The sequence below is a fragment of the Ursus arctos genome, unplaced genomic scaffold, assembly GCF_023065955.2.
Source record: "Ursus arctos isolate Adak ecotype North America unplaced genomic scaffold, UrsArc2.0 scaffold_12, whole genome shotgun sequence".
NCBI lineage: Eukaryota > Metazoa > Chordata > Mammalia > Carnivora > Ursidae > Ursus > Ursus arctos.
Genome location: NW_026622786.1, coordinates 16,517,798 through 16,530,787, shown reverse-complemented (window position 1 = coordinate 16,530,787; position 12,990 = coordinate 16,517,798). Strand labels below are relative to the sequence as shown.

Genomic DNA, 12,990 nt, shown 5'->3' with positions numbered 1-12,990 from the left:
TATCTTAAAAACAAAACAGGGGCACCTGGGTGGCTCAGTCAGGTAAGTGTGTGCCTTTGGCTCAGGTTATGCTATGTCCCTAGCACCCAGTGCAGTGTTTAGCACATAATAGGTACTTAAACACACGTGTTCTTGAATAGATGAATGAGTGAATTTACAAGGCGAGAAAGAGCAATGACATCGGTTCAGAGTGGTATGCACATATTTACCACTTACTGGGGTCATCACCTCCTTTTTTCATCTTTATCCATCTACGATCATTTTCCTTCTTCTTGAAGGATAACCTTTATAACTTCATTAGTGAGGGTCTGTGATGGCAAAATCAGTTTTTGTTTACCTAAAAATGCCTCTATTTCACCCTCATTTTTAGAAGATATTTCCACTGGTTAAATAATCCTAGGTTGACAGTCATTTTCTCTCAGTACATTCTTCTGGCTTATATTTTTACAGTTGCAAAGTCACCTGTCAGCTGAGTGTTGTTTCATTGGAGGTAGTCAGCCTTTTCTCTTGCACTGGTTTTAAAGTTACTTCTTTGTTTTTGGTGCTCTGCATTTTCATTATGTTATGTGTAAATATCTTTTTTCTTTTTCTCTTTTTAAAATCTTTCCTAAAGTATTGTCCATTTTCTTCTCATTCTAGAATTTCGATTAGACACGTTAGATCTCCCTCTATCCTCTATGTTTCTCTTTTAAATGAAAAAATCAATTTGGTTCTATCTTCTAGTTTGCTAATTTTCTCTTCAGCATGTCTAATCTGCTGTTAAACCTGACCATTGACTTTTTTTTTAGAAAGCACAAGAGCAAATGGGGGGGTGGAGAGGCACAGAGGGAGAGAGATAATCTTAAGCAGGTTCCACAACCAGCAGAGAGCCTGAAGTGGGGCTCAATCTCACGACCCTGAGACCATGATCTGAACTGAAATCAAGAGTTGGATGCTGGGGTGCCCTGGGTGGCCCGGTCAGTTAAGTGTCTGACTATGGCTCAGGTCATGCTCTCAGGGTCCTGGGATCAAGCCCCACATTGGGCTCCCTGCTCAGCAGAGGTCTGCTTCTCCCCCTCTCTCTCCCTATGCCCCTTTCCCCCTGCTTGTGCACTCTTTCCCTCTCTCCCTCTCAAATAAATAAGTAAAATCTTAAAAAAAAAAAAAAAAAGTTGAATGCTTAACTGACTGAGCCACCCAGGTACCCCCTGCCTGTTGACTTTTAAATTCTAAATATTATGTGTAATTTTTTTTTTTTTAGTCTATAAGCTTTTCTTTAATGCTTTTTTAAACCTGCCTGTTCATTTTTGGCAGAGCTTTGCTCTTTATTTCTATCTTCAATCTTTTATTTTATTGCTGTAAACCTATTAAACATATTTATACTCTATGACTAGTAATTCCAATTTCAAAATCTTTTATGAGTTTGATTTTGTCATTTTTCCCCTGCTAATTCTTGTATAAGATGCTTTGTTTTTTTTGTATGATTTGTAATTTGAGAGTTCATATTTCTTGGAACTTTTGCTGTGTAAATTTTGGGAGTTTGGATCAAGTTTTTGTCTTAGTCGACTTGAGCTGACAAAATACCGTAAACTGGATTGGTTAAACAAAACATTTATTCCTCACAGGTCTGGAAGCTGGGAAGTCCAAAATCAAGGTGCCAGCAGATAGTGTCTAGTGAGGGCCCATTTCTTGGTTCTTAGAGGGCTGTATCCCTGTGTGTGAGGCTGCTCTTTGGGTCTTTTTTATAAGGGCACTCATCTCATTCATGAGTGCTCCACCCTCTTGACCTAATCAAAGGCCCTATCTCCCTATACTGTCACAGTGGGAATTAGGTTTAAACATATCAGTTTTGGGGAAATACAAACATTCAGTCTCTAGAGGTGATTTGGTTTACCCTTGCCAGGTGCCTAGGGGCACCATCAACCTGAAACTACTTTAAAGTAAATTATGTGCTTGAGTTTCAGACAAGCCAGGTAGAGCAGATTATTGCCTTTCGTGAAAAAACAAACAAAACAAAACACACACACAAAATATCAGGAGATATTTCCTCCTCTATTCTATGCTAAGGATGATTACAGGCAATTTTCTTTTGTCTTCTGTTAGAAGGACTTTGGGAGATCCTGGCTTATGTGTGGAGTCTCTTATTAAAAAGAGTCCTCATCTTGGTAGGACCTGGCCTGGTCTCTTTTTTCCATGTCTCATGAGACCGTGAGAACTAAAACTCAAGTTCAACTGCTTATCTATTTCCCTAGTTCCTAGCTTCTGAATAATCCTTAATTGAATGCTAGGTCATCGATAAATTTTCTATTTTTTAAAAAATATTTGAAAACATTTTAAGTTGTTTTCAGTGAGAGTCAAACAGGGTATCTGGGTTATTACTTTCAGACATGGAAATCTACAGAGTGATTTTCTTCCCTACTTTTTATTCTGAAAAATTCCACATTTCTAGAAAAAGTAAAAGAATAATACATGAATAGTATAGTACAAGAATAAGAGATATATCTTCACCTAGGTCTAATTGTCAATATTTAGTTTGCATTTCTCTCCTTTCTCTGTCTTTTGCTGAACGATTTGCATATAAGTTGCAGAAGTCATGTTTTTTATTCTTAAGTACTTCAGCTTGCATCTCCTAAAAATAAAAAAATTTCCCCTATATAACCATAATTCCAGGTCACCTCCAGGAAAATTAACAGTAATTCTATAATATTGTTTAATATATTATCTATATTCAAATTTCCCCAGTTGTTTCTTAAATGTCTTTTACAGTCTTTCTCTCATTCTCTCTCTCTCTCGGATTTAGGACTCCACAAGATTCATGTACCTTTTTTGGTTGGTTTGTTTTTCATGACAATGATGTTTGTGAAGAGTCTGGGCTAATTATCTTATAGAATATCTGAAATTCTGGTTTTGTTTCAGAGTGTTCCTTTAAAAATATAAACAAATGAAGTTACTCCCATGTTTAAAATCTTCCTCTGGCTACTCTAACATTTACAAAATAAAGCCCAAACTCATTGTCCTTGCTTACAAAGGTCTACATGATCTTGTGTGACTTCACCCTGTATGTTCTTCTCTACCTCGCCTCACTTAAGCCAGCGTGGTCTTTTTCCAGTTTCTCAAACCCACAAAGCTTGCCCTCACAGGCCTTTGCATTAGCTGTTCCCTTTGCCTAATGTTCTCTTCCCTGAGCTTTGCTTAAAAGTTGGCTCCTTATAATTAAAGTCTTGGTTTGAATACTGTCTTCTCAAAGTGGACTTTCTTACCTTGACCCTCAATGTAAAGTTGTCTTTCGGTCATTCACTCTTACATCACCCCCCTTTGAATTCTCTGCATGGCACCTGCCACGACCTGATATTTTTCTTATTATTTATTTTTATTGAACTCCATGAAAGCAAGGGCTGTGCCCCCTCTTGCTCATTACTATATTCCCAGCACCTAGAACAGTTCCTGACACATAGCAGAAACTTAATAAATACTTGCTAAATACTGTCATGAATAAGCTGAAAGTTGAGGGCTGACAAGTAGCCAGCCACTTAAAGGGCCTGAGGGAAAACAATTTTGGCAGGGGCAACTGCCAGGGAGAAGGCCCTGAGAGAACCCTGAGGCTTGGTCTATTCTAGGGATGGAGGAATGTCCTGTGTACTTGGAGCAAAGTAACCTAGGAGGAGAAGGAACTACAGGAGAGTAGAGAGAAGGGTAGGGCAAGATGACTTAGGGCTTTGTGGGCTGTGGTAGAGAATTTAGATTTTATTTTAAATCAAATGATAAATCACTAAAGGTTTTCAAATAGAGTGACATAATCTGATTTATGCCTTTTAAAAGATCATTTAAAAACTAATTCAACTTGAGTACGGTGGAGATAACTAATACCAGTGATAGAAAGTCACTTGCGTTAAGAGAAGGTTTGCAGGTGGGATATAATGATTCATTTTGGACAATGGGATAGGATGTTTTCCTATCAACATCCCCAAAAAATTTATGAGTAAGAAGGAATTATAATACCTACCTCTGAAATGGTACAGCCATCTAATTCAGTTGTTTGTAAGTGCCTGATATTAAAGGTAGTTGTTGATAATGATAATAGGTATCATTTATCAAGCAGTCAGGCACTATTTTAACCCCTTATCAAAACTTACCTCACGGAAGCATAACCACGACTTTTATTACCTGTGTTTTACAGTTGAGGAAACTAAGGCTAAAGAGGATAGGTAACTCCTTCAAGGTCAATCAGCCTATAAGTGGCAAAGATGTAACTCAAATCCAGGTCAAGTTTGATGCCAAAGCTGTTATTTTAACCAATTTGCCATAACACGGTCCCAGGAAGAGAAATGCTGCTTGGATCACTGGTTATGGCCATCATTCAGAGAGATACTCAAAGTGGGGTTTTCTCTAACACATCCTTAAGCCTGCAGAAACATTTAAATTTCATTTCAGTGGAGAAATATTTGAGAAATAATCTAATTCATCCGATTCTTTAGCCCAGAGAGTCTGTAGTCTTGGTATTTTTGTGAACAACCGAGACCTATGTTTTGCTTAAACCTGATGTGGACAAGGTGCATGGCAATAAAACTGACTTTTCCCAGCGTATCTGAATATAGCGGCCTGAAACTAAGTGCCACCCAGTTTTCCTGGGAACTGGCAACTCTGCAGTCAGCACAAGTTTGCTTTCTTAACAGCTGGAGACGCCGGAATTGTGACAGGGCGGCAAGGACTGAGGCTGCCTTGTTCTGACTTTGACACGGGTCCCTCTGTTCCTGTCACAGAGCCCTTTTTCTTAAACATCCCGCCTATGACGCTTGGGAAACTCGTTCTCTAGGCTGACCCGAGCCCCAAGCGCAGGACGCATTTGTTCTGGGCGCCCATCTTTTAAAGGGGTCTGCGGCCAGACCCTCTCTGAACACTGCCTGGGCGATATTTATCTCTCCACCCTGCAGTGTCTGAAGAAGAAATCAGAGGGCAGGAAAGCAGTTTCAACTTGCTGGTTGAGGACAGACCCCAGAACAGAGGGGGCCAAGCCCCCCAGGGTCCCCGTCAACCCGACGCGCAGCGCCCCTCCCGCCCCGGACCGCCGAGGCTGAGGCGCCGACTACCGCCCCGCCCCCCGCGCTGGCCATTGGCGGGTCCGAAAGACGCGGGGCGTTGTCGGTTTGAATGGGAGCTCCTGGAGCTGGGGCGCAGGCGCAGAGGAGGGGAGCCGTGGAGGCCGGCGGCTCTGAGGGACCCCTGGGTGGCGAGGAGGGCCGCGCGAGCTCTGGCCCACGTGACCTGAGACGAGCGGGGGCGGGGGGCGCACGCCTGCCTCCCGCGGTGCCTCTGCCTGGCGAGGAGCCCCCGGCGCGCGGACCCGCCTAGGGGAGGGGCCGCGGCCACCCGTCCGTCGCCTGAGGCGGCCGCTGCTGCAGCTGCGTCGCGTCCGCCGCGCTCTCGGGACTCGCCGGCCCGCGGGAGGTGAGTTCTGAGGCGTCTGAGGGCGCCCCGCGGAGGGAGCTGACGGGGAGGGGCGTGTGGTGCGGCGCTGGGTGGGGAGCTTCTGTGTCCCGGGTGTGGGGGCCGCCCGCTTTGTTCGGGTGGGCGGCGGGGACCCGAGTGAGGAAACCCGAAGCGGGATGGGCAGCAGCTGGCTGAAGTGCGAGTTGCTTTCTTGTTGCGAGATTTTTAAATGAGAGTCAAGTTTGAGAGCTTTGTTCCCTAACTTTTTAAAAATAAAAAGTATGATAGGGCACAGCGACTCCTCACGTATTCTGAGTGTAACAGTGGATTAAACACCTGAATCGCCGTGGAATTAACCCGAGGCAGGTAGCTTTCACTTGTAGGCAGGCGCTTGCTGTTTAAGCCGGCAGTGTTTGTCAGACACCTGCGTTTACGTTTCAGTTCATGAATTCGGGGCACCGACTTGTCGGGTTACCGCAGGTATTCGGAGTTGCTGCAAAAAGTTTTAGTAAGCAGAGGATGTTAAGAAAGCCGTATATCCGAAAATCTATATAATCTATAGAACATCTTCGAAGAGTAAAAAAAGAAAAAACGGTGGAAAATCTATAATTTCTTCGTTTTAGTGGTAACCAGTTAGATCATTTTAACTAGTACCATTTGAACTCCGTTAAAGAAAACGAGTAAGGATGGAAATTTTATTTGCCTTAATGCATAATTTAACCCTGCCGCAGAGTTAAACGGAGTAGTGTCTTGGCTTTCCTTTCTGTCGACTTGAGTTGGAGTCTTTCTTGGTGTGTGTGGGGTTAACATACCCACCGAGCTGAATTTTCAAGCTGCCACTTTAGAAGGGTGCCTGAAGATATCCGGCCTGATAACCACCACTGTGATTACCTCTGATAAAGACCATTTTTGCTTGGGTTGTCCCTATTCGAGAAGCAACTTTGGTTGGTTCTTACGTTGCTTACGCTTACTTCTAAACAAAGGGACGATCACTTTTGATTGACCTGGGTGTGTGCGAGGAGGGGGGGCGGTGAGGGCAGTCTCAGACTTAACTGGGCTTTGCACCTTACCATGAATTCGTTCTGGCAAGCTCCTTCTTAGGCTATTATTTATAATATAAGGAGTGGAGCAGATACAAAGTAAAAAGTTGTATGGTATTGTTGTAGAGGCGTTTCCCCCAAAATCTGCTTTGGCTAAGATCAGCAGTCTAGTTGTAGTTTCTAATGTTATTAAATCAGACATGATGCAGTGTGACAAATGTTATATTTTAATATAAATCTCAGACTTGGTACTAGGCTAATTACAACGAAGATAGGCTATAGTAATTTTTTAAATGGCCTTGTACTTAAGCATAAAATACGTCTAAGAATTACCTAAACGGTAAAATTTTGTGATTAGTTCTCTGGAATTTGAAATTAAAAACCTGATGTAGATTTAGACTATTCTAAATCTAATAGGCATTCAAAAAAGGCGTAACAGCTACTATCATTATTACTACTATACTTTATTGAGTACTTTTAAGTACCAGAGCCAGGCACTGGGTTAGGTACTCTATAAAATGGATCTCGAATCATCATAGCACATGTTGGATAAGGGTCGTTATGCCCAAACCAGCTCTGAGAGTTTAACTAGCTCAAGATCATATAACAAATAAGTCAAACTGTGGCCTGATCCCAGAGCACATGCTCTATTGCTTCTCTGCGACTGTTTAAATCTTCTCCAGGTCTCTGGATTCCATTTGTAGGGATATAATCCACTTTTAAGATGCCTGTAGGTGTTGTGTTTTATTGGGAACTATGCAGAAATATTTCAGTCCTCCTTTTAGGACTGCTGTCTTCCTTTCAGTACCTTATAAATCATATAACATTTTCAATATCCTGTAATCATCTTTATAAAAACAGTAAAAAAATTAAGACTTTCCTGAGTTATTTACATGAATATACTCTTTACTGTAGAGGAGATATGTATTAAAGCCCAGTTTTCTCACTAGTATAGAATTCTTTGCTGCTTCCTAGTTCTTATCTTCTTCCCAGGCAAGAAATTTTAAAAAGTTTGTTGGGCATCAATTATGTGCAAAGCAATTTGCTTGGTGTTTTGAGATGACAAGAAAAAACTTCCTATTCAGTAGTTGCTTCTGGAGTTTTCGAAGTTATCTTCCTTCTGTCTCCTTCCTCTACCCTATCTGTTGCTGCCAGTTTATCTAACACAGATCCGACTTTGCTATTCCTTTGTTGAAAAAATTGCAAGGTGAAATACAAGGCCACATACATATTCACAGACCCTAACACTTTAATACCTTCTTAGACTTCTCTTTTCCTACTCCTAACCGTGTGCTTGTCCTGGGCATACATTCTGTGCATTCTTACCTCCTTGCTTTTGCTTGAGCCATTTCCCTGTGACTGGAATGCCTTTCCTTCACTTGCCTAATAAGGTCTACCCATCCTTCAAGGTGCAGTACAGATACCCTTGCTTCCAAAAAGCTTTCTCTGGTCCTTTTTATTTAGAATCATTCTTCCCATATCATCTCATAACATTACTGAATTGAATAAAACATTTTTCCACAGGATAGTGATAACTTTTGGAAGAAGACAAAGTTATATTTTCCTATAAAGAATTAAAACTCTCTAGGGACCCTTCTTAGACATTTTTAACCCTCTTGCATTTGGGATTTATTTCTCCTTAAAAAGAAAAACAAACTTATACTTATTTATTAATAAAAGTATTACAGATCAGAAAGTGCAAGGACTAATATATATACATTCAAGGGGTTTTTTGGGTAGAAATTGGGCTTAGTGTGAATCATCAGTGTTTCTGTATTGCAGACATATTCTTGTGATCTCCTGGTTTTGTAACCTGAGTAGTCATTCGGAAAGCACTGAAAATATAATTGGGATTGATGAAAATTTAGAATGTCTTTTTTTTTTTTTTTAAGAGTCTCATTACTATGTCTTTTATAACTTTGGTATTGTAATACTTCTACGTACCCAATTTTATGTGTTTCGAACAGTTAACTAGAAATCCTTTGTCTTATGCAGGTGTTTAATTGAAACTCTCAAAAGGTTATTAATTTTACTAATGGATTAAAAGAACCATATCTATTTAACATTATTTTATAGGTGAGAAAATTAACATTATTTGTTAACTCTGGGCTTCAGTTTGATGAGAAATAAAACTAAGAGGGAGGAAAGTACTAATTTTATTCTAATGAACATACTTATTCCTTTAGTTGAACGTACACACACACACACACACACACACACACACACTCCATGCCCAGCGTGGAGCCCAACACGGGACTTGAACTCACAACCCTGAGATCAAGACCTGGGCTGAGACCAAGAGTCGGATGGTTAACTGACTGAGCCACCCAGGCAGCCCTATATTTATAAATATAAATAAGTAATCTTGGGGTACCTGGCTGGCTCAGTCGGTAGAGCATGTGACTCTTGATCTCAGGTTTGTGAGTTCGAGTCCCACGTTGGGTGTGGAGCGTACTTAAAAAAAAAAAAAAGTAATCTTCTTGGAGCAGGACTTTTGATTGAATAACTGCTTTGTAGGAAAAAAGGAAACCAAGATAAGGGATGTTGAATAAAAGTAATCTCCCTTTTCTCCTTAAAATTTTGAAGCAACTACTTCATCCTCTTGAATTATTGTAATCACTGAGGGTTATAATTACAAAACAGCAGTTTTAGTGATTAGCGTAGTCACTGGCATAATTCAGATTGACTCCATGTATAATCTAAAAATAGAGTCCCTCTCTAGTTTATCACCCCTCCCCCCAGAAAAATCTTCAGTATTTAACTTCTTCCTGATTTATCATGGGCTGCCAAACCAAAGACACTAAGAGTTTGCTCATGCAATAATTATTATATCCATAGTGCTTTGTGTAGAGACTTGGAAACTGGTATTGACCTACAGACTTTCAGCATTTCTCATGTAAGTGGACTCATACTTGGTCCTTTCTCACTGTTTAACAACAGCAAAGGCTTGAAATATTCAGATCTTTTTCTTCTTCTAGATTACATTTTGTTTTTGTATTTATCTAATTTGAAATTTCATATATGGTTTATTTATATTTGGTTATCCAGGGAGCACAATTCATTGGAGTCCTTAAATATAAATGTTTCTCATCAAAAAAGGAAGTTTATGCATCGTTTAGTTGTTTAGAGTGGTGAGCTTTTAGGTATAAACATTGAAAACATGAAAAGGAATTCTTATTATATATTGCTAAAATTGTTTGGATTATACTACTCTGAAGTGGTTGCATTTGTGTTTTGAAGGGCCTTGGCTCTGGATCTGAATTTTTTTTTAAATCTGCCAAGAATAAAAATGAGAGTTTGAAATTAATACTATCTTAGTTTGCCTGTATTTGATATTTTTCATAATGACCTTTGAGAATTAATTTCAAATACACTTGGACACCCTTCTGACTGGTGGTATACCTTTAAGATATAGATTTTTTTGGAATCTAGAACCATTAATCTATTCTTTGAATTTTATTCTACTTATTTAGCTGACTGTCAGAAATAGCTTATTAGAAAGTTTTTGTAATAAAATGTGCTTCAGGTAGCAGTTACACAGTTAGTTATGCTTGTTTTCTAAACTAACTTGGGTTAACATCTCACAGACTAACTTTTGATTGTTGCAGACATAAAGATTAGCAATAAATTAAGACTTAACATTAATTGAAGTGCATACTTTAGGATTATATATTTGCTTAAGGAAAACTTTATTCATATAGTTTTTATAGCATAATCTGTGGTAAATTTGCATTTCTCCAGAATGATAGAGAATAGAAGCATCTTCTTAACTAAGCAGTATGATTGTTTATTAATTTGGGATTATGTAATTTACATTTGCTATGTATGACAGTTATTAGTGGGTACTAACGCCATGTTCAACACTATGCATAGATATATATGGATATACACACATGTACATACAGAACCTTGAGTTATCTTTAGTTCAGAGTATTATGTAAAAATTTGTTTACATTATTGGTTTAGAGATTGAGTATGTTGAAAAAGAATCAGAACTATTATGCATTGCTTTAATTTTTTTTCTTTCATTGCAGTTTCTCCTTAATTTTGCTGACTCACTGCAGTATTAACATTGAGATCTCATTGGTACTTTAAAAATATTATAATTTAAGGATGTGCAAAAATTCAGAAATGTCAGTCAGTTTTTTTTTTTTACTTCTCAGATTCCTTCCCATTTATCAAATTTTATCTGATTTCAAATTATCTCGTTTGATATCTTTATTTTTTTCAGCTGTTATTTGTGAATATAGAACTTTACCAAGTACAAGTTTAATAGAAGTATTCTACTTTTTCCAATTCAAAGTCTAATGCATTTTCTCCTCTTGGAAATATCCTGCTCGTAATCCAATTTATCCGTCACTGTGTACTGCTACTATTCCATCTACCTTGAAAATTGGAAATCTTTTAAGTTCTCTGTTATTGCTTGACCTTTGCCTCTCACATCTAGTCAGAGAGCATTGTTTTTCCTTTTTCTTTAGGCACTTCTAGCCAGATTACTTAATCCAGTACCTAGCCATTCTTGGGTCTGACTTCCCTTGCTTTAAGCACTAATTTCCCACATCGGTCGTATATTCTGATATCAAAATAATTTTTTTTTGCATTTAGTTGGCTCTTCAACATCTGCCACCCTAAAATCAGGCTGTGAACTTTTCTCTCTGTTGGACTTTGTTTTGGCATTCTTCTTTATTACCCCCATTATTAGTACAATGTGTGTTTGTTATAACCTGTACCCTTAAGTCTAATATAAAAGAACTTCATTTAAAATATTTTCTTGATTCTTCTTCCATATTTATCCCTGCTCAGATTGATAAAGGACTACTGTATCTGACTTGAAACATTGCAACTGAGAGGGATTTGGAGAATTTGACTATTGAACCTTAGAGGGAATTATTAGGATAAGAAAAGTTTAAAGAATTTAGATTATCTCATCTGGAGGTAAGAAAAGTAAGTTATATTTATTGTCTGATGGGTGTTACCAGTTTGTAGAGATACTTAAAAGAAAGAATCAGACCAGAGGTTATTGGCATTTAAGTTGGAAGGTTTGGATAAATTGAAAGGACAAAAGATATACATGTAACTGTCTATCCCCTATGTTTTGCCGTCACTTAGTTCGCAAATATTTTACTGCCAATGGAGTAAAGGCTAGGATTTATTTGCTGTGATTGCATACCTTGGACAGTGCCTAGAAGTCCACCTACCTGTGTAATGGGAGTCTGCCTATTTTGACTTCCTAATCAGGTTATTAAATGTGAGGCAATCAGAGTTATATACTACTTTATCTTTCTGTATGCTTTTGTCAGTTTCTAGCATATAGAAAAAAAATATTTCTTTTTATTTCTCTGCGGTCAGACCAAAATGTTCTGAGAGTTTTTGTTAGCAGTGAGGTTTTGGGAGCACTGTTTTTTAAAACCTGGGAGATGCTATGAAGGACATTTGTTTCCTTGTAAATTATTAGTTATAAGTCTTAATGGAGATTGGAGATTAAATTTGATGACTTCTTAACGTTCTTTCACAATCTGTAATTTCCATTCTATTTCCTGGTCCTGTCATTAAATTTTCTTATCCTAATGAACGTAATTTAATATTTATTGCAGATTTTATTACTGTTACGCTGGTAATTTATAAACTATGTGTTATATATGAAGTGGGTTTGTTGACTCTGTGTAATGTGGAGCATGAATGAACACATTGTTACTAAATTGGTTAGAGAGTTCTCGCAAAATCAGTCATTGAATCAAGAATTGCTTTTTAGTTCAGGGAATAATTATAAGAAATGCTACTTTATTGTTAAGGAGATTGTAATGTAAGAGTGACTTGTTTGGGATACACGTCTTTTGAGACTTGTAAAACCATATCATAAACTGTCCTTACTGTCTTCTTGCTTGTTTTAATTATTTTTAAAATGTTTCTCTGTGCAGTCTTAAGTAAATTATTTCACAATTCCATTTATATACATTTGTTAATTTGACTCCGTGTTTACATTTTAATAAGTATGGAGTTAACATTTCTTAATGGTTGGTAAAATTTGGAATCTCATGATCTGGATGAAAAAATATTTCAATTGTAACTTAATTCAAAGTTGAATTTTTTCTAACACTTCACCTTCTGCCCCATTTTATAAATAACAGCCTATACCTCAGGGTGGGTAGGGGAAGACCTTCGGGTTGACATTTTAGCTGTTGTGTAATCTAGATGTACTTTGAAGCTATTGCTATTAATATCTACGCTAATTCCTTTATAGTGTTTTGTTTATTAAGGAGTCACAATGGAATTCTGAGCAAAAGAAAAAGAGGTTTGTTGGGTTAATAGCTTCTACCCTTTCTTTTCATCCTTTCTTAGGACACTGCTTCCTTTGTTGGCCAGGGAAGGGATAAAAGGAATAATATATTTTTTTTTTATGTCAAACTGATTGTTAATATGAAAACCTCATTTCCTCTGGGAATCTTTTCAGTATTCCCGAGGCTGGTCCTTCCCACCTTCTACCACCTCACAGGTCCGTTTCTGCTCTGTTCCCTACTAACCTCTTTTCTAACTGAACTTGATT

At 38.3% G+C, this 12,990-nt stretch overlaps 1 protein-coding gene across 9 annotated transcripts in view; it reads left to right on the top strand.

The window, feature by feature from the left end:
- GPSM2 (G protein signaling modulator 2) overlaps positions 1-12,990 on the top strand; it is a 102,340-nt gene that overhangs the window by 41,349 nt on the left and 48,001 nt on the right. Inside the window, exon 1 of one of the 9 annotated variants that reach the window (XM_026484659.4) lies at positions 5,154-5,424. The exons of 7 other annotated variants lie outside the window; for them this stretch is intronic. The gene's annotated coding sequence lies outside the window, so the exon portion shown is untranslated. Of the gene's footprint in view, positions 1-5,153; positions 5,425-11,249; positions 11,382-12,990 lie in introns of those variants that run through there. One more of the 9 variants, XM_026484658.4, reaches the window with a different exon arrangement.